At 37.2% G+C, this 21,508-nt stretch overlaps 1 long non-coding RNA gene across 1 annotated transcript in view; it reads left to right on the top strand.

The window, feature by feature from the left end:
- Nucleotides 1-1,665: 1,665 nt before the first annotated feature.
- Nucleotides 1,666-21,508, top strand: part of LOC115258639 (uncharacterized) — a 41,931-nt gene continuing 22,088 nt past the window's right edge. The window contains exon 1 of the long non-coding RNA XR_009997579.1: nt 1,666-2,290. This is a non-coding gene — a long non-coding RNA (uncharacterized LOC115258639). The remainder of the gene's footprint in view (nt 2,291-21,508) is intronic.

Here is a 21,508-nt window from a genome sequence, read left to right on the forward strand (position 1 = left end):
AATGGCCAAAATTTCATTTCAATCGGTTCATTGAATCCGGAGATATAACAGCTTAAAGTTAGCTATCGCATAATTTTACCTTTTTCAAGAATCTTTACAACTTCGTGGAGAATGGCCCGATCTTTTCTAATTTTGGACCACTGATACATATCTCGTTGATGAACTTACAGTAAAAATTTGAGAATATTTGATGCACTTTTCGAAAAGTTAGAGTTGAAAAGTTATAGTTGAACACTTTTTGAAAAGTGAAAATTTTGCCTGTCCCGATCATTTTGTCTATCTCCTGTATGCGATTTCAGTTATTCACTTAGGTAGCGTTACTGATCAACCGCGGATGAACTCGAACTTGAATTTGTTTACCATTTACCGCTATCACATGTGTTTTCCCCTCTATTTTCCAAACTCAAAGTACGCATGTCACCACCTGAGTTCATTTTCCCTATCCCCTCGGAAAATGTAGTCCCTCTCTCTCTCGCATCGAAGAGAGTTTTCCATTCCCTAACGGCATGTCGCCGGCCGATGTCTCTTAGCGCTCATTACGCCAGATCAAAACAAACCGGCTGGACTGGCTGTTCGTTTCGACGTGCTTCCTCCAGCTGATGGTTTTCCCATGCGTTTTCTCTTGCTCCATTTTCTCCCACACTCAATGTCGGGAAATCAGCTGCTGCAGCCAGCAGCAACCAACCAATCCGGGAGTGCATTGCATGGGAAAAGAGGAAAAACTTGTTGTCGTTTTCGAAGGCACCGTCATCATTATCGTCATCATTTTATGATTGTTCCTGAGTGGAAGAGATAATCATAGGAATACTATTTGAAATGAACATCAATGTTCAGACATTCTGACAAAATTCGTCGTCGGGAGCATAATGTTAAACCATAGTTAAATTGATCTTGATAATATCATTGATGATGACATATGTTTACATTATCAACCTGAGGTTAAACTGTATGTCATAATCAACTAGCTTACATTATTTGCTGCTATTTTGCTGCAATTTAGGAAAATGTGTTTGTGAGCATCAACATCCATAACATATTTTTCCTTAACTTCTATAATCTATTTAATGCAATTTAGTATCATAACTTCTATTTTATACGACTCATTTCAGTATCATTATGACCTACTTTTCCGTACCGGTTCATTATGCAACTGAAATGAGTTGAATAAACGAAAATAGTTGCATACTGTTCATTATACAACTCATTTGAGTTGTTTTATGAACATTATGCAACTCAAATGAGTTGTATAATGAAAAAACCATTGCATAACATTTGGTATGGAACTCGTTGCAGAACTCGTTTTTTTCTGCACTCTTCGTATATATCCAACTCGGCAAGCCTCGTCGAGAAAATGTACGACTCGTGCTGAAAAAAATCAACTTGTTGCAACTTGTTACATAAATAACTATTATAATTTCTATAATCTCATTGTTATGGCACAATTTAGTTAGCACAAATTATTTGAATATTCTTAAGACCGTCATTCTGTAATCCTTACAAAAGGATTCGCATAAATTGTGTAACTCTCTCGCTCAGGATTTGCCATCATCGTCGACACGGTATATGGTGCTGAGCTGCGGCCACTTACCTACCACGGTACCGCACCGTCGTCGTCGTCGTCGAACGGAACGGAACGACGAGGTCGACACCAAAACGGAACCATCCTATCCTGCGAAGCGGCAGTCGTCGAGCGCGTTTCGAGTCGGTTGCACGTGGTCTTTTCCTTCGCTCTTCTCCTAAGGCTCGTTTTGTGTGTTTTGTGGAGGAGTGTTTAAGACAGTTAACGCGGGAGTTTCATCTGCATGCAGCAGAGTAGTTAGACGATACTCGAAGATAAACGGAAGAATCGCTTCGTTCGCTGCTCAACTGAGGATGATATGGTGATGATGTGTTTCGTGTGAAGGGATGCAGACGGGTCGCCGCAAGTGCAAGTGAGTGCATCTAAGCATGATGGGAAGCAAGTGCAGCAAGTGTATCTAAAACACACGAGTCAAAGTGGAACGTGGGGTCTTGATGCTCCTGATGATGCCGACATTGCTTGGCTGTTGTCTGTCTGTTGGTTGGCCTCTGGGCTGTGATTAGGAGCTATTGGTGTACGTGCTGTGGTTCTTAAATGAGGGGGAATGCAACAACAGCAGCGGTTGGAAATTGATATGTTCTAGTGTTTGCAACAGTGTGTCTTTGACGGAAGCCAAGCAGACGTGTGGATTGGGACGAAAGGTTGAAATGCAGCGGGTGAAGGGTTAAAGTGAACGAAACTAAAAGGATTACAGAAGGAAATAAAGAAAAGGTACCGTGAGTTCTAGTAAAATTGATTCTATTTTAAAAGTTTTTTAATTTGCTGAGCAAGTAAATATATTTTCAAAAACTACGTTTTTTTTTAATTCTATTCATAATAATAAAAAAAAAAAAACAAAAAAGTTGTTCATGAAGAGTTTTACAGCTCCTGGCATCGTAAACCAAGTACATATAAATCTAATCGAGCTACATACCCACGACTCCTCAATATTATCCGGTTCCATATGAAGAAATGGTTTAAATTCACAAATTAAAAAAAAAAAATAAAAAAAACATCCGTTTCTGTTTATTGTAGCTAATAGATTGAAAAAAAATTATGTTGATAAAAACTAGGTACCTCGAAATTATCTGAGTTAATAAAAAGAAACACGCTGTGTAATGCATCATAAACCATCATATGTAAATGGGATTACAATTGAGGAGGTTAGAAGCAAAGGGGTGTAAGTGCCAAAAAGTTACTTTCGAGTATTTAATTTGAATGGTTGTTCTCAACAAGTGCTCCATCCAAAAACACTCATAATAGTAAAGGCGTAATTAATAAAGCACCACCCAACCATACATTTCGTAACACCTTTGGGGTAGAAAGGGAGATGGCGGCGTTTCGACAGATAAACAAGTTGTTGGTTTATCATACAAAATACTTTTTTTTTATTTAAGTGATTCGTAATAGGTGTACGCTACCTCTAACTCAAAATCATAAAAAAGTATTTGAAATTTATTCTTTGAGTAACAAATTTACGTTGAAAACAATCTAGTAGATGGAAGCATTTGTCAACCATATATATAAGAATTCATTATTTGAAGTAGGTAGTTAAATGGTAACCTGGATTTGATTCCTTTCACGATGACATCAGAGATTCTTACCGAGACTTCTGCAGGAGTACATCAAAGCATTCCTCCAAGAATTTTTTTTACAGAGATTCTTTCCACTGGCGTAGCCACGGGGGATGGGGGGTATAAAGGGGGGTATAAAGCGCTTTGCGACGAAAAATTGTTTCGGCTGCGCCGCTATTTTGAAACCACGAATACAATTGCTCATTACTGTGTCAAATCAAAAAAGATATCATTGACCGTTGAATACCCCTCCCAGAGACAATTTCTGGCTACGCCACTGATTCTTTCAGCAATTCAACCTGTGATTCCTTCAAAATATACTCCAAGAAATCCTTCAGGGTTTCGCAGATTTCCACGAATTTCTTAAGCAATCCGTTCACACATTTTTGAATACATGCCTTATTTAGGGTAGTGCTTGCTGGACTACTTCTGATATTTCTCCAGGAATTTCATCTAGAATTCTTACCGAGATTCCTTCAGGAATTTCCGCATGAGTTTCTTCAGGAACCACGAATTTCTTCAAGGATACAGCCAATAAATGCTGCATGGAATTCTGCCTGTAGTAGTCCTTCAGGAACTTAAACAAAGATTTCTATTTTAGGAACTTCTTCAGGGACACAGTGAAAGGGTGCCTTCAAATAATTCCTCCTTGGATTCCTCCGGAAATTCCTCAAGGGATTCCTTCAGGAATTCCTCAAGAAATGCCCGAGAGTTTGCTCTGCAATGGTTGTTTTAGGGCCTTACGGAGAATTTCGTAAGGAATTCATCCAGTAATACATTAAGACATTTCTCTAGGGAACCCTCCAAGATCTATCCTCATCCAGAGAATATATTTCGGGATTTTTTTTTTCATAGAATGGAATATCTCTAATGGAATTGCGTGAACAATTCCTCTATAATTTCTCTACTTCTTGAACTCCTCCGGAGATTTCTTTTTGAAATCATGGAACGATTCGTCAAGGAAGTTTCCTCGGGCTTGCTTAAGAAGCTCTTACATGGATTCCTTCAGGTACCGTAATCCGGGGTATCATTGATCAGCGGGGTAACATTGATCGGCTTGACCAACCTCAGGAAATGTTCAAACAATCATTTTGCATTGAATCAGTTTCTACTAAGGAATGGTATATCGTAATCTGCTATCATTTAGCTATTAAATGACATGCAATTTATGAAAATTGAATTTCATAAACATTGAATTAAATCGGTTTTTCCATAACTGTGTTTCGTAACGCAATGAGATACACTGTCAAACATTCATGCTTGGCGTGAATACTAGATATAATATGAGGTTCGAAATCCCTGTATTACTTCAATATGATATCCTACAGTTGGATTTAATAAACGAAACTTTTATGAAAATGCTAGTTTTCAGTAAAATATACGATTTATTAAAAGTCGGCTATCAATTCCTTAAGCCATTGCCTACCTTTAGGCGTTATTCGTGGTTTAGAGGATTTTAATCCTAAAATAACTTAAAAAGTACATTATTTGTAAGAATTTGGACAACATATTCGAAATCAGCGACCCCGAATTTAGTAAGTAAGGGTATTTTCAACACAAATGAACATTGATCACTGACATGATCAATGTTACCCCAAATCAACACAATCAAAAATTAGATCTAAAAAGCTATTTAAACATGTTTTAAAGTTTTACAATACTTTTTCGAGTAGCTTAACACAAACTCAGAGTGCCAGTACTTCTTTTAAAAATATAAAACATGTAACATTTGCTTTGACAAGAGAATTATTCAAGAAAGATCGAAAATTCTGATCAATGTTACCCCGGATTACGGTACTCTTCCTAGGAATCTCCTAGCATATTTCTGAGGATGGATTCAGGGGTTTCTCCAGTGATTACGACAGGCATCCACGCACCAATGTGTGAGCCCTCTGCCAACCATATCCTACCAACGTTCCGACATCCACACAGGGGGAATGACACTTCCTTTGCTAATCGGAAAAATCCGCATTTATCCGTTGCTAACCGTCGTTAACCGCGTCTAACTGCTAGTTAGCAGCGGTTAGCGACGGTTAGGAACGGATAAATGCGGATTTTCAGGTTAGAAAAGGATATGTCGTGTCCCCTCCAAACCGCGAATAACGCCTAAAGGTAGGCAATGGCTTAAGGATTTGATAGCCTATTTTTTATAAATCGTATATTTTATTGAACAAGAGTATTTTCATTAAAATTTTGTTCATTGAATCCAACTCTAGGATATTATATTGGAGTAATACAGTGATTTCGAATCTCATATTGTATCTTGTATTCATGCCATGCATGAATGTTTGACAATGTATCTCATTGCGTTACGAAGCACAGTTATGGAAAAATCGATTCAATTCAATGTTTATGAAATTCAATTTTCAAGAATTATATGTCATTTAATAGCTAAATAATAGCAGTAACTGATTCAATGTAAAATGCTTGTTTGAACATTTCATTGAACCAGTCAAGCCGATCAATGTTACCCCGCTGATCAATGATACCCCGTTTTACGGTACCAAAAAAAAAACAGAAGATAGAGGGATACAATGTTTGAAATAATTTTTAGTTTTAAGGGAGAGAAAAAAAACGTGTTTCGCATAGGGGCTGGCAATATCGGGTCACTAATGTACTAGGGTAAGTGTACCAATTATGGCTATAGTACCAATTATTCGCTATAGTTAATTTTCACCCTTTAACGATGTAAATCAACAAGAAAAATTTTGTGAACAACAGATCACGTTTACAAAAGATAGTCACACTCATTTAAACTCCACATTTTCCTCAAATCATGGTAGAAATAAATCATTTTCCTTAAAATTTCGGCTTTCTTGCACCCTTTCTCGCCATAGTGTACCAGTTATGGCTAACCCCATAAGGAATGCAAGCAAATAGTGCGAAAAGGAACCGAAGTTAGAAAATGTAACCATAACTGGTACAGGGTTCCTATCATTGGCACACGCTGTAATCAATAATAAAAGTAGTTTTGGCTCCGTTTCTATATTTTTGCTGTAAAGTATGGAAACTAAGCTGTCTTTTAACTTATTGATGACATTCGTTGGTCTTCTCGTTATTCTTCATAAAGTTTTATTTTTATAGTTATTTATTTTTTCATAAGTTTTTCTTGTAGCAGAAAGAGTAGAAGCTGAGTTAGCATTCAAAACCAAAAAAGTGTTGTTTTAAGGCTCCATACCTCTGAAACAACTGCATGAAAAAATGTAAAATTTTCAAAGTCGTTTTTCTCGAAATTATGATTTTGGAGTTACCTAAGACGATATAGTGCATAGACCTAAATATTCCCACACACTCCGATATTCAAAGTTCAAATATTCAACTGAAACAAAAATGCATTTCACCAAACATTCCCAACAGCTGCCCGGGGGATTTTAGATTCAATTTTCATCGTAGGCGCGGCATATTGGAAGCAACGAAAATCGCACCATTCGTTATTGACCTAGTTTTCATAACCCATCATCGTCCGGTGCTGGCCGGGTGCGATCGTGTTGCAACGCGTTAGGTCCGGTCGGTGTGATGCAATTTCAATTACGCTTGGGACAACGATGGGTAATGAACCCGAAAGAATGATATGGAACCGCGACATCCTATTGATCGCGCTGGAACAAAGATTGTTTATTTTTGTTTCGATTGGCGGCATAGGGCGCCGGACTTGTTTTGCACTCGATTTGTTTTGACTTCGAGTAAACTGAAAGAAAAGAATGTGGGGGTATAATTTCAACCAACATCCGCGGCCGGGGCTCGGATGGGTTCATTGTGCCCAAGTAAGGTACACTTCAATAACAAAGCGGGTGCTTTGTTTTGGAGAATTTGGTGCCAAATTCCAAAGACGATGAGGATGATGATGGTGACGATGATGATGATGGGGAGAATGATAATGACGTCGATGGTGGGGTTCAATTCTTTCACACACTCAAGCCTTGTATACGCTCAAGTGAGGCGGGGCTAGAAGATGTAGGCCTTGGTGTAAAGATTCTCAGTAGGTTTTGTACGAACACGCCCAAGTCAGGCGTGGTTAGGAGATTTAAGTTTTTCGTTGGCATTAATATTCTTGGTAGGGTTTTGGATACGCCCAAGTTGGTTCGGGCATTGTTAGGAATTATCATGACATCTTCGGCAAGACGAGAATGATCGTAGGAATTTTAGACACGCCCAAGCTGGTTCGGGTATTGCTAGGAAATTTAGGCTATAAATACGGAGGCTTTGGCTTTAGTCGGGGTCAGTTGTCGGGGAGTTCGGTGACAACGTTAACGCAGGCAGCACATCGGGTAAGTCTTGAGCTCCCATGTGGGACACCTCTAGATACTGTCCAAATAAAAGCTGTAGGTAGGACGTAGTAGTCGGGTCAAGAAGAAGCTGGAAGTGTCTCTAGTAGTTCGGTGAAGAAATACAGATAATGTTAAGATGATATAAGAAAAAGTGAACCGTTGTAATATAAGATAAGTGATGGTTTGTGATACTTCAATATAGTTTATTAAAACTGTGTCGGACTGTCATGAAATGAAAGATATCACATTCCGCGTAGTGTTTAAAGCAGCCCCTGGACGGTACAGGGCGCTTCATATGGTGACAGCGAAAAACTGTTCGACAATTAGAACAGCGGGACGCCAATTTTCTGACTGGAAGAAGAAATCAGTGTCAGAATCAGTGCAAACCATAAACATTGAACAGTTTTGAACAATTGAGAAGAAAACAATGTTACAGACTGGGTGAAAAAGATGAAATTCGTGGCAACGCAACAACCTGTGTATGGAACCGAGTGCCTGGACCAATGGACATCATTCAGCCTGCATTATTTGATGGTATCGTGAGTATTAACCTTTTAAATGATTAAGTGTTTTGAGATGGTTTAAATTTTTGTGAGTTGGTTTGAAATGATGAAAAATTTTTACGATATAAACAAAAACATTTTAATTGAAATACTGTTGTGGGAAAAATAAAGAAGTTATTCAAAAATTTATAAAAAAAAAAAGGAAATCATAGTGATTTTTAATAAATAATGGAAAAATACAACAAGAATAATGATTTCAAGAAGAACAAGTGGATGAAAATTACGAACAAATAACACTAGTTAATAAAATCAAAGGAAAATCGCGGACTTCTGTTAACGATTAAAATTATTGATGCATAATTACGTGCTGATTTTGAGACCGTGTTTAAAATAAGAAAACTAAGAAGTACAGTCTTTTTTTTATTATACGAGACAATCGCAACCAAGTTTTTTTTTCAGAATTTACTAAAATTCAAATCTCAAGTTACAATTCACCAAATTTAAATATCTTTTTTGCAATAATAGGAAGCTGAATGTAATATGTTTTGAACATCTGATTTTTTTTCGTCAGATTGGATATTGATAAGTGTAAGGAACAATCGTCTTAAATTTTAGCAAAATATTCAATAAATCAAGATTTGTATTTTTCTTTCAAAAAAAAAAAAAAATCTTCATCAGTTGTAGCAATGTTGATTCAAAATCGCCAGCTTTGTACGGGATATCGAAAATATTTTCAGCTCTACTGTATTTTTCTTTCCTTATGCTTTCAAACTTAGGGCATAATTTTACACTAAACATGATGTTCAGCTGTAAACTAGCATTACAATGGAATGGAATCAATTAAAAGTTGAAAAAAGAAATTGTAACTATGCAGCAGACCTGCGACAATTAGGTCGTGTTAATTTGAATTAAAAAAAAAATCAGTAAAAATATCAACATAAAAATGACCACGAATACAATGGATGAAATAGGCAACAATAGTGGAGCGAACAACGCTAGATTTGAATTTCCAATAAATTTTGCTATACAGTGTATTCCAGAATTTCATGGTAGTGCGTGTGAATTAGATGCTTTCATATATCAAATAAATTGTTTTTTGAAACCCATAAAACGGATAACTGATGCTAGTGAAAGGAAAAATGCAGAAACCATACTCATTCAAATTGCACTGTCTAAACTTAAAGGCCCAGCAGCGTTAAAATTTAAAAACATTCTTGCAAATACTTGGGATAAAGTGAAAGATAATCTCCAAAAAGTATTCGGAATTAGTTTACAATTGGAAGAAGTGTTTAACAAAATAGAGACCCTTGAGCAAGGCAAGTGTGAAAGTTTTAAAAGCTACAAAGATCGCGTTCTTCAACTTAAGAAAAATATTGATGAATTTGAAAAAGATTATGTTAAAGATCCTACAATTGAGTCATATGCTCAAAGACATTTAAGAATACATTTTCTAGCGGGGTTGAAAGATAGAAATTTGAAAATTTTTGCAAAAACGAAAAAAGAAGACTCATTGGAAGATTTGCTAGATTACCTACAAGAAGAATGCATCGATGTGGAACAACAAGAACGCATCAAGCAGAGATTGAGGGATTCCCACACTGCAGAATTTTACAGGCAACAAAATGAAAAACAGAAATTCAGTAATCCACAATGTATTGATCACAACTTCCATTACGATAAAAGTAGATTCAACCAGAGCGAAATAGGTTATGAAAAAGATTTTAACAATTATAGATATCTAGGACATCAAGAAATTTATCGTGGTGATTACCAAATGCCTTATTGGACCAACAGAAATTTTGATGAACGCAACATGGGAATTCAAAACAATAACATTTGCTATGATGAGCGAAAAAACTAAATAACCGGAGGTTCGTTAATTGCGTCCGATCACTCCGTCAATCAGAAAATAGTTTAGAAAGGCGCTTATATGCTGCAAGTAATAAGAAAATGATACCCATGAACATAAATAAGAGTTATAACATACCACAAAAACAAATGGTTCAATTTGATAAATGCATTCCAGCACAAGAAAAAGTATTTATACATTGGACGGGCAATAATCAATTTATGTTAAATATACCCACTGTAGAAAGACCATACACAAAAATCAATTACATGATAGACACAGGCTCACAACTAAACATATTAAGATGGGATGCAGCCCCTAGAATCGGAGCAACAGACATAGATTATTCTGAATCTGAAAAGTTTTTGATTTCGGGATTCAATGGAAGTCAAACAAGAACGCTCGGATCTACTGAAGTTAGTTTAATAATTGGGAAGTCTAAGTATAAGATAAAATTTTATTTAGTTCACCACTTAAATGTACATGGTATCATAGGAGCAGAATTTTTGAAACAGCATACATTATATATTAGCCAGAACTTTGATTACATAGCCCTACGCAAGCCAGATAGTGTAGAATATAATATTAACAATATTACAACAACAAAGTACGTAATGGTATCAGATAAATCTTGTCAGACTGATCTACAAGATAATAGTAATTGTATACAATATGATAACAATGACAAAAGCTGTCAAGTAAATTTTGATATTGATGAAGTCATACATGATGAAATAGTTACACAGCCAATCGTACCGAAAAAAGATTATTCATGCAATATGTGCCTTTATGAGAAGCATTATGAAGACGAGGAATGCACAAATCAACATTTTGATGAAGAATATTATAATAATGGATGTTACAATAAGAATGTAGAGGCCGGGAATCAATATACGCCGGAGGATTTAGATTCAAACCAAGATCTAAGTTTGATAGATAATTTGAATTATGAACAAATACAAGGTAAAAATCGTATCGAAAAATTGCTAGATACAATTGATTTGAAGCATTTGAAAAGCGCTAATTACGACGCAATGGAAAATATAATGGCAAGATATTGTGATGTATTTTATTTGAAAGGCGATCACCTGACAGTAACAGATGCAGCAGTACATGAAATTGAAACAACGACTAATGTGCCAATAAATAAAAGGCAGTATAGGTTCCCTGAATCAACAAAGAAACAAATTAATGAGGAAATTGAAGAAATGCGTCGGCAAGGGATTATTAGGCCCAGTAAAAGTCCTTGGAATGCACCTGTTTTATGCATACCAAAGAAAGATTTAGACGAAGAAGGAAACAAAAAGCATAGAATTGTGGTAGATTTTAGGGCATTGAATTTGATAACTAAACCATTTGTATATCCGATTCCACAAATAAATGAAATATTGGATAGCCTAGGCGATAGCAAATACTTTTCAACAATTGATCTGAAATCCGGATTTTATCAAGTTCCTATAGACCCAAGAGATGCTGCAAAAACTGCATTTTCTACACCCAAAGGTCATTTTGAATTCACGAGAATGCCTATGGGGCTTAGAAACAGTCCCTCAACTTTTCAAAGACTGATGAACACAGTTTTATTTGAAATTGAAGATGTTAAGGCAATCGTTTATTTGGATGATATCATTGTTTTTGGAAGAACAATTCAAGAGCATAACGAGAATCTGATTAAAGTTTTGAAAGCTCTTCGTAAACATAATTTAAAAATTGAACCAACAAAATGCCAAATTTTGAAAACCGAATTGAAATTTTTAGGACATACAGTTGATAAAAATGGTATTCGTCCGCTTGATGGTAATATTAAGGCTATACGAGAAATGGCAATACCAAAAACTGTAAAAGGAGTGCGATCATTCCTAGGAACAGTAAACTTTTATGGTAAGTTTATACCAGGAATTGCAGAAAAACGAAAACCTCTGAATGATCTATTGAAGAAAAATGTAAAATTTAACTGGACCTCAGAGTGCCAGAAAGCATTTGAAGAATTGAAAAACTTTTTAACGTCTGACTCTTTGCTAGTGAGACCAAATTACAAGGACACATTTGTTTTAACGACAGATGCCAGTGAATACGCTATTGGAGCAGTTTTATCGAATGAAAAATCAATTGACAGACCCATAGCTTACGCTAGTAGGGGACTTATTGGAGCAGAACGAAAATATCATACAATTGAGAAAGAATTACTGGCCATAGTATGGGCAGTGAATTATTTCCGTCATTATATCTACAATCAGAGGTTTGTTGTTTACACAGATCATAGACCATTGATCTCAATATGGCATCTAAAAGAAACTTCATCAGTCCTCACACGTTTGCGTTTGAAATTGCAAGGATTGGAATGCGATATTCGATACAAACAAGGAAAGGATAACGTTGTAGCGGATTTTCTCTCTAGGCTAAATCCAGACAAGGAATCAGAAGAGCAGAGTCATCCAGCCGATGAAATTAAAACCGCAAGGTCGAAATTAATTGCTGTGGTCACCCGACAGCAAACGAAAAGAGCAGAACAAGAAAACGTATCCAACCAAAAACACCGCGACCGCGATCAAGCGAACAAACAGCTGATGAAAAACTACACCGTTTCTGGCGACAATAACGGGGGCGCGATCGCTGACCGGGACCATGAAAGCGAGGGAACCAAAACAAAAACGCAAAAGATGACCTATATGAATGATAGCGTAAATAATAATTGCACGGGTTCCGACCTACGAGGCATAAACAAGGTGTCAAATATACCTCCAGCAAGTACGAGTGCGATATCGGACGAGGCTGAAGTTGAGGAATCCATTATGGCCGACGTTTTCGATTTATGCAATAACACACATACTAATGACACATTTGCGGCAAGCGCATATGATGAATTTTTAGAGATGTCCAAGAATAATCCAATTGATGTAAATCGATTGAAAATTTCTAGGAATTTGAAAAGTGCAGATGCTGATTGTAACATTGTAATTTTGAATAGCAGATCAGCATTTAATGAAATTTCAAAAATTATTGATTTACCCCATGGACTGAAAGATTTTTGCGAAGATGGAGTTGTTTCTATTCCAGATAGTAATGTATTCGGAATTATTGTGGAAGGCAAAAGTAATTCAATGATTAAAACCAAAACATTCTTTTACAAACTTAGCAATTGCTTGAATCAAAATAAAGCGCCGATATCAGCGTCCAAAAATATTCATTTGAGTTCGTTCAGAAAGATTAAACAATTTGAAGTACTTGAGATGATTCAATTTTTAGCTTTGAAAAATCAAATAACGTTAAGCCTTTATAACACAGATTCGGAACGCACTGAAGTACGTAATGAAGATATCGAAACAATTCTTCGAGAGTTCCATGATGCTCCTTTAGGCGGACATGTTGGAGCAAGGCGAATGCGGAAACGCATTGGTCTCATTTTTAATTGGAAAAACATGAGAAGAGACATCGAGAATTACGTAAAACAATGTGATTCATGTCAGAAAAATAAAATTTGTAAATCCAACAGAATTTCGTTAAAAGTAACTACAACGTCATCCGAGCCATTCGAAAAATTATATATGGACATTGTTGTTCTCCCAGAATCTGAATGGGGCAACAAATACGCGCTGGTCATGCAGGATGATCTTACAAGATTTTTGGTAGTAGCTCCAATGGACAATCAAGAAGCGGAAACTGTATCTAAAACTTTTGTCGAAAAATTCATTTGTAAATTCGGTACTCCGTTGGAACTGGTGACAGACCAAGGAGCAAATTTCATGAGCAAGTTTTTTAAACACGCATGTAAAATTTTGAAAATCAAAAAAATCAATACAAGTGCTTATCACCCACAAGCAAATCTAGTAGAACGATCAAACAGAGAATTGAAAACATATTTACGACAATTTGTCGGAGGAAACCCGCAACAATGGGACCAACATCTTGATTATTTTACTTTTGAATATAATACTACAAATAATAGCTCAACCAGATACAGTCCGTTCGAACTTTTATATGGAAGAAAGGCAAGGATTCCTACCTCCATATACACTCCAACAGATTCAGATATAACATATAATGACTATTTTTGCGAAATGAAACAAATTCTTAAAAATTTGCATGAAAACGCCAAAAGAAATTTGATTATTTCCAAAGAGAAACGTAAAATTATTTATGACCAGAAATCCGAAGAATGGCAACCTATGTGGGGCGAATTGGTTTTAGTACAAGCAATCCCAACAGGAACAGATCAAAAACTTCAAAGTAAATGGAGAGGCCCATACGCAGTAGTTGACCTACCCAGCGAACAAACCACAATTATTAAAAATGGGAACAAATTTGAAAAAGTCCACAATAATAGGTTAAAAAAGTATAATGATTGATTAGCTATGCATAGTCGTCAATGTATAAATTGATGTATATATTGAAAATCCAATTATTTCCTAATTACGAATGATTTTTGTATTTATTAGTTACTAAATATGTTGTAAAAAAAAAATACCATAGGAATAATATGTTAGGATAGAGGCTTGCGTAGGATAGCTAGGAATATTTATTGAATTATTATATTAAATAAACAATTAACATATATAATTGTAGTAAGGTTCACAACAAAGCGGTTAACGATTGGAGAACATACGAATTAATTTAATTGATATTATATCGTAACAACTTAAAAGGAATTGAAAAAAAATAAAATAAAATAAAAAATTATGATAATAGCAATAAAAAAAAAAAAAAAATTATGAGAATATGAAGAGACATAAAGAAATGAGGATGATGAATGAATCAGGATAATAAAAATAAGGTTTCGGGATATTTTGTACAGCTGAATTATAACAAAAATGCGTCCATCAATTCGGCATGAGTTTGAATGCAAGAACGATTTGAATGTACCGAAGAGCTGAAAAGGGGTAATTTGGGATGAGGAAACATAACTATGCAAAATGATTATTTGAAAAGGGTATATAGAAATTGGGAATGAAGAATTGGGCAATTGATATATTGGGAATAATATGATGGGAAATACAAAGTAATCTTGAAAGGGGATCATTGGGGTATATCGGGTAACAATAGCGGGGAATGTATAAGAAGAAAAATAATAACTTTAGAGATTCTTGAATAAAGAAGCAGCTCTATTTAACGTTAATACATATGGGATACATAATAAATGAGGTTTGAACAAACAAACAAAAGACAAATTGTTGATTGAGAGTATTAATAATAAAAAGAAACAATGACAACAACCGAACGATTATTCTCTGAAATGATAAAGCAAAACGGATTAAACAAAAAAAAAAAAAACAATTTAGAAACAATTTAGACCCTAATGAAACCACGGAGGACGCTCCTATATAAAATGGCCATGTTACATAACATTTTTGAAAGTATATACGAGATCGGATGAAAATTGAATGATGAGGACAAGGGAGGGCCCCCCAGAATGCTTGTGAATGTTGATTGTGAATGATGAATGAATAACTAATTTGAAAAAAAAATAATAATAATATGTGAATGAAAAATGAAGTAATATTTATAGATTCGGAATCATTAGGTGGCGTCAAGAAACAAAAACTAGAAATTAACATAAATATATTTATATTTCATCAAATCATGAATTAAACACAAGATTTAAGTCTCGTTACAGGTATCCATCCAAAAACCTTATTCGGTAAGAGGGAGAAGTCGTAGCAATAAGGCGATCAAGCCGAGCCTGCGAAAGGAAACGGAGCAAACAGGAATTGAAAGAAAACGCACTGGAGAGAATTCTGCAGTGAGATTTTTTGGAATTGGTAATACAGATGTTTATAGTGATCCTGCAGAAGCTTTCCATTGCTACAACTCACATTTTAATATTTTACGGTTTTTGAAAAAAAAAACAGTTTATGACTATTAAGAAAAGTAACGGTAACAGAGCATGATTAATGTAATGGTGCAGTTTTTTTTAATACTATTGTTAAGGTTATATTTTGCACATACAAGAAAAACAAATAATAATAACATGAAGACTAAAAGTTCAATTTGCCATGGTAGATCAATATTTTATAAATCGATGGTTTCGATAGAATTTAAATACAACTTCCTCGAGAGATGACGCGGGAGGACAAGACGAGAAGGCAACACCTGGCGAGAGCAATCAGAGGAGCAGTTCAACGGCACCTCTATGAAAACGTACCACAGCCAATTGGTACGATGACGAGAAATAACAGATCGGATGGAAAGTTGAAGGTCAAAGGTGCTGGTATGGCGGAGGAGAGAATTCAGCGAACATAATTTTTCACCGGACACGATTCAAGGTCAACTCGGGTGGCACATCGAGACAAATATTATTGTACATCTGCGAATCTGCTAATATGAACCAACACAATGCAGAGCATCGGGAAAAACTACAACAACAACGACAACAACAACAACAACAACAATTCATACAGACATATGATGAGAGAAGGACGTCCTCAAAGTTTCCCAAATTAACCGACATAATGTAATGTTCACCAACCGCATTACATTCACCATTGAAAAAGCACTTACTCCGTGCTTCTTACAACAACAATTAACAGTGACCATAATCAGGAATGCAACATTTCGACATCATCAAAAGCTTTGGAATTAAAGTCAACCAATTACAAACTCTTTAAAGAGTGTGCAACAGTTCCACAATTTGCACCAGGTCAAAGACAACAATATTCGCATCACTATTGAGATTGATCCAATACCAACAAAATTCAGAAGGCGGGCGATAAGTAATCAACCACAACACCGTAAACGACAATGATAAACAATCCAGTTCGGAAGGCAACCTATGACACTTTTTCAAGAAACAACAGAAAGCAACAGTAAAAATAGTTCTTCTGTATGCAAACGACAGCGCGGAAATTACCAGCAGGGAAATACGATTCAACCGAGGTAGTATCCGGATACCAAAGCTTCATGGTCACGTTCCCACAGGAGACGACATCAACTGAATCAACTACATCATCTTCAAGACAAACCAGTACAACAGAGAAGCAACGATACCATTCATTTGAGACCTGAAACTAACCAATTGATCTGGACATTTAACAAGAAGAGGTAGAAATCAATGGCAGACGAACAACCCCTACGACGAATCAAGAGGAGCAGCAGCGAGTACCAAGGAAGTCAATCTCTTGAGGAAGAATGTAAGGAAGTTAATGCGGTAAATTTACGATTCTTTTGGTAGTTGAAAAACTGTAACTTAAAACATTTTGAGACACTTACAGGGAAGATGAAGATTAGTATAGCAATTTCAGATTATATATTAACAATCATCGTTAGCATCATCATTTAAAAGCTGAGTTTTTTTTTTACGGGGGATACGTTTTACCCACATACTTACATTTGAACGTTAAATTTTATACACGTTCAAACTCCGCTAAGTGGGAGGGCATGCATAGACCTAAATATTCCCACACACTCCGATATTCAAAGTTCAAATATTCAACTGAAACAAAAATGCATTTCACCAAACATTCCCAACAGCTGCCCGGGGGATTTTAGATTCAATTTTCATCGTAGGCGCGGCATATTGGAAGCAACGAAAATCGCACCATTCGTTATTGACCTAGTTTTCATAACCCATCATCGTCCGGTGCTGGCCGGGTGCGATCGTGTTGCAACGCGTTAGGTCCGGTCGGTGTGATGCAATTTCAATTACGCTTGGGACAACGATGGGTAATGAACCCGAAAGAATGATATGGAACCGCGACATCCTATTGATCGCGCTGGAACAAAGATTGTTTATTTTTGTTTCGATTGGCGGCATAGGGCGCCGGACTTGTTTTGCACTCGATTTGTTTTGACTTCGAGTAAACTGAAAGAAAAGAATGTGGGGGTATAATTTCAACCAACATCCGCGGCCGGGGCTCGGATGGGTTCATTGTGCCCAAGTAAGGTACACTTCAATAACAAAGCGGGTGCTTTGTTTTGGAGAATTTGGTGCCAAATTCCAAAGACGATGAGGATGATGATGGTGACGATGATGATGATGGGGAGAATGATAATGACGTCGATGGTGGGGTTCAATTCTTTCACACACTCAAGCCTTGTATACGCTCAAGTGAGGCGGGGCTAGAAGATGTAGGCCTTGGTGTAAAGATTCTCAGTAGGTTTTGTACGAACACGCCCAAGTCAGGCGTGGTTAGGAGATTTAAGTTTTTCGTTGGCATTAATATTCTTGGTAGGGTTTTGGATACGCCCAAGTTGGTTCGGGCATTGTTAGGAATTATCATGACATCTTCGGCAAGACGAGAATGATCGTAGGAATTTTAGACACGCCCAAGCTGGTTCGGGTATTGCTAGGAAATTTAGGCTATAAATACGGAGGCTTTGGCTTTAGTCGGGGTCAGTTGTCGGGGAGTTCGGTGACAACGTTAACGCAGGCAGCACATCGGGTAAGTCTTGAGCTCCCATGTGGGACACCTCTAGATACTGTCCAAATAAAAGCTGTAGGTAGGACGTAGTAGTCGGGTCAAGAAGAAGCTGGAAGTGTCTCTAGTAGTTCGGTGAAGAAATACAGATAATGTTAAGATGATATAAGAAAAAGTGAACCGTTGTAATATAAGATAAGTGATGGTTTGTGATACTTCAATATAGTTTATTAAAACTGTGTCGGACTGTCATGAAATGAAAGATATCACATTCCGCGTAGTGTTTAAAGCAGCCCCTGGACGGTACAGGGCGCTTCAATAGGACCTAGGACGATATATTTGCAATAGCTACTTTTTTGTTCTATTAGATACATGAAATTTCATTGCCCACTCGTCAAAATAAAACAAAAATGTTGCTCATGAAGAGTTTTTTTTTGGTTTTTATTAATGTGTATTTTAATATTAACCCATATCCGCCCAGCGTCCTATTTATAGGACAGATGCCCCGAACGCCCAGCGTCCTATAAATAGGACAGTCCTTTTAATGTGAATATCTCCAGAATTATGCTAAATTTTAGAATACTTTCTTCAGAGAAGATGGTCTCCACACCCATACCTTGCTCATAGTGGACAATATAGTTTGTAACTGGTTCACTAGGTGACGTAAACGATGCTGCAAAGATTACATATTGTCACGATCTATGAGCTTCATTTCCAATGCGAAAATAATTTATTTCCCTGGAGTCCTGACAATTAATTCATTCATTTCTTCGGCAGAGTTGTATATCAATACATACAAAAGTCAATGTATGTATGATTGTATGTTTAAATGCTTGTTTGTTTATATGTTTGTATGTTTGTCTATTTGTATGTTGATATGTATGTACATATGTATCAATGTACCGCCATAACTCTGGAATGCGTCAAGAAATTTCAATCAAATTTGGCATACACATTCCTTAGGATGTGGATGTGGTAGTAGGGTTATTGGAATTTAAGATGGCGGCTTAGGCTCCAAGATGGCGGTCTAAACTCCAGAACATATTTTACGGCAATTGCTGCTTCGGATACTATGCAATATCCAGTTCTATCGCTACCGCCGTTTGATACAGACGTAGCACATGTGCGCTCTGTAAATCGGATTTTTCTTTGTCGTCAGCTTGCGCTGCTTTATTCGCTATTTAGCAAGCGCGCTTTGTTCTCGGTTTCGACTGTACACAATTGCTACAGTTATCGGTGGTGTTTTTGCCGCTCAACGACATGTGTGAAAAGGCTATCAATACCGTCCAGTTTCGGTTCCCCTTGGGTAGCCCGCGGCCGTCGTGGGTCGAAATAGCTGGATTCCTGAAAACGTTAGACACCGATCTGATGCTAATGGAGACGACGTATAAAACAACGGAAGATCGGTCGTTGTTCATAAAATTCGTATCGGAAGAGGCTATGGCTGAGGCATTGAGGAGGAATGTGCAATCTCGACAGTTTGTGTATGAAAGTGGAAAGACAGTACATGTGCGTATGACAATCGCGGGTGCGAATATGCGGTACGTCCGTGTGTTCGACTTGCCGCCCGAACTAGATGATGGTAAACTGTTGCAGGTGCTCGAAGACTTTGGAAAAATTGAATACGTAGTGCGTGAAAAGTTCCCTGCAAACTTGGGGCTCGATCACATGTACACCGGGGTGCGGGGGGTGTACATGGACGTGAAGAAAAGTATTCCGCCAACGATTGTTGTCACCGGACGAAAAGGAAACATTTTTTACGATGGTCTGAAGGACACTTGCTTCCAATGTCAAGCAACTGGGCACAGGAGGGAAAGTTGTCCTCAACGGCAAAATAGGAAAAAGGAGAAGAAAAATGCAGAACCGTTGCCACAGCCCTCATATGCAGGGATTGTGTCTGGATTGGGAACAACAGAACAGGAACCATCGGAAAGTGAAGTAGTTGAAATATTGGAAGAAGAAGAGGAAGAATACGTAGACTGGCCAGAGGAGATGCTGGAAGAGGAAATCGAACCAGTCCTTTGTGCGGTCGATGCTAACGCAGAAAAGGAGAGACGCAGGAAAGAAGGTCTGGCAACGTTGGAAGAGGTGGCGGTAGCGATTCAGGAGGCGATGAAAAACCCCTCAGCTAGTCTACGGCGGGCCCAATACGCAGCATCAGGATCCGGCTCGAGTGCAACTCCTAAGAAAAAGGTCGCTCGTCGATCTAAATACTGATCTTTTTTTTTGAAGAATAAAACATTATTATATAATAGATTCGGCTCTGTAGAGTTTTTAGATAAACAATTGAGCCTACTAAATAAACAACTTGGAAAAAAAAAACTATGCAATATGGGTATCTATCGATCGGGCATCATAATTAGAACTTAAAAATGTATATCCGACGCCATTTTGAAATCCACTATGGCGGACCATATCCAAGATGGCGACCATGGAATGGTAGTTTGATCTATTATACCATGAAATATGGGTATCTATCGATCGGGCTTGATGAGTAGAAGTCAAAAACCGATATTTAACGCCATTTTTAAATCTAAGATGGCGGACCATATCTAAGATGGCGGCCACGGAATGAGAGTTTGAGCTATGATACCATGCAATATGGGTAGATATTGATCGGGCTTCATGAGTAGAAATCAAAAATCGATATTTGATCCAATTTTTACATCCAATATGGCGGACCATATCCAAGATGGCAGCCATGAAATGATAGTTTGATACCATGCAATAATGGGTATCTATCGATCAGGCTTGATGAGTATGGTAGGGTAGTGGGTAGGGTAAACGGTGGAGAAGGCGGTCTGGTAGAGAGTTTGGGTGAAGGATACAGTAGAGGGAGTGGAGTAGAAGGTTAGGGTAGAGGATAGGGTAAACGGTAGGGAAGTGGATAGGATAGAGAGTAGGGTTGAGGGTTGGAAAAAGGTTAAGGTAGATAGTAGAGTAGACGGTACGATTAAACACAATATAGACTACTATAGATATATACAATATAGACTAGAAGGTACGGTAAAGGATAATGCAGTGATTATGATAGAGTATATGGTAGAGGGTATGGCAGATGGTAGGGTTGAAGGTTATGATAGAGCGTAGGGTGGAGGGTTGGAATAGAGGGCAAAGAAGACAGTAAGGTAGAGGCTAGAGAGTGGGGTGGAGAATTGAGATGAGATGAGATGAGCTGAGGTAATTTTTTCGAGATACCTTCAGGAATTCTTTCCAGGATTTCTTCAGGCATTCCTTTCGAGAATCTTCCCAGGTTTATTTCCAGGATTCCTTCAGATATTGCTTTCGAGATTGCTGTACGGATTGCTCCGGAGTTCTATTCGGGTATTTTTTTAAAGGGGTTGCTTTGGAAAACCCTGCAAGGATTCTTTTAGTTATTCTTTTCTGCATTCCTTCAGGGATTTG

Source organism: Aedes albopictus, chromosome 2, assembly GCF_035046485.1.
Source record: "Aedes albopictus strain Foshan chromosome 2, AalbF5, whole genome shotgun sequence".
Lineage (NCBI taxonomy): Eukaryota > Metazoa > Arthropoda > Insecta > Diptera > Culicidae > Aedes > Aedes albopictus.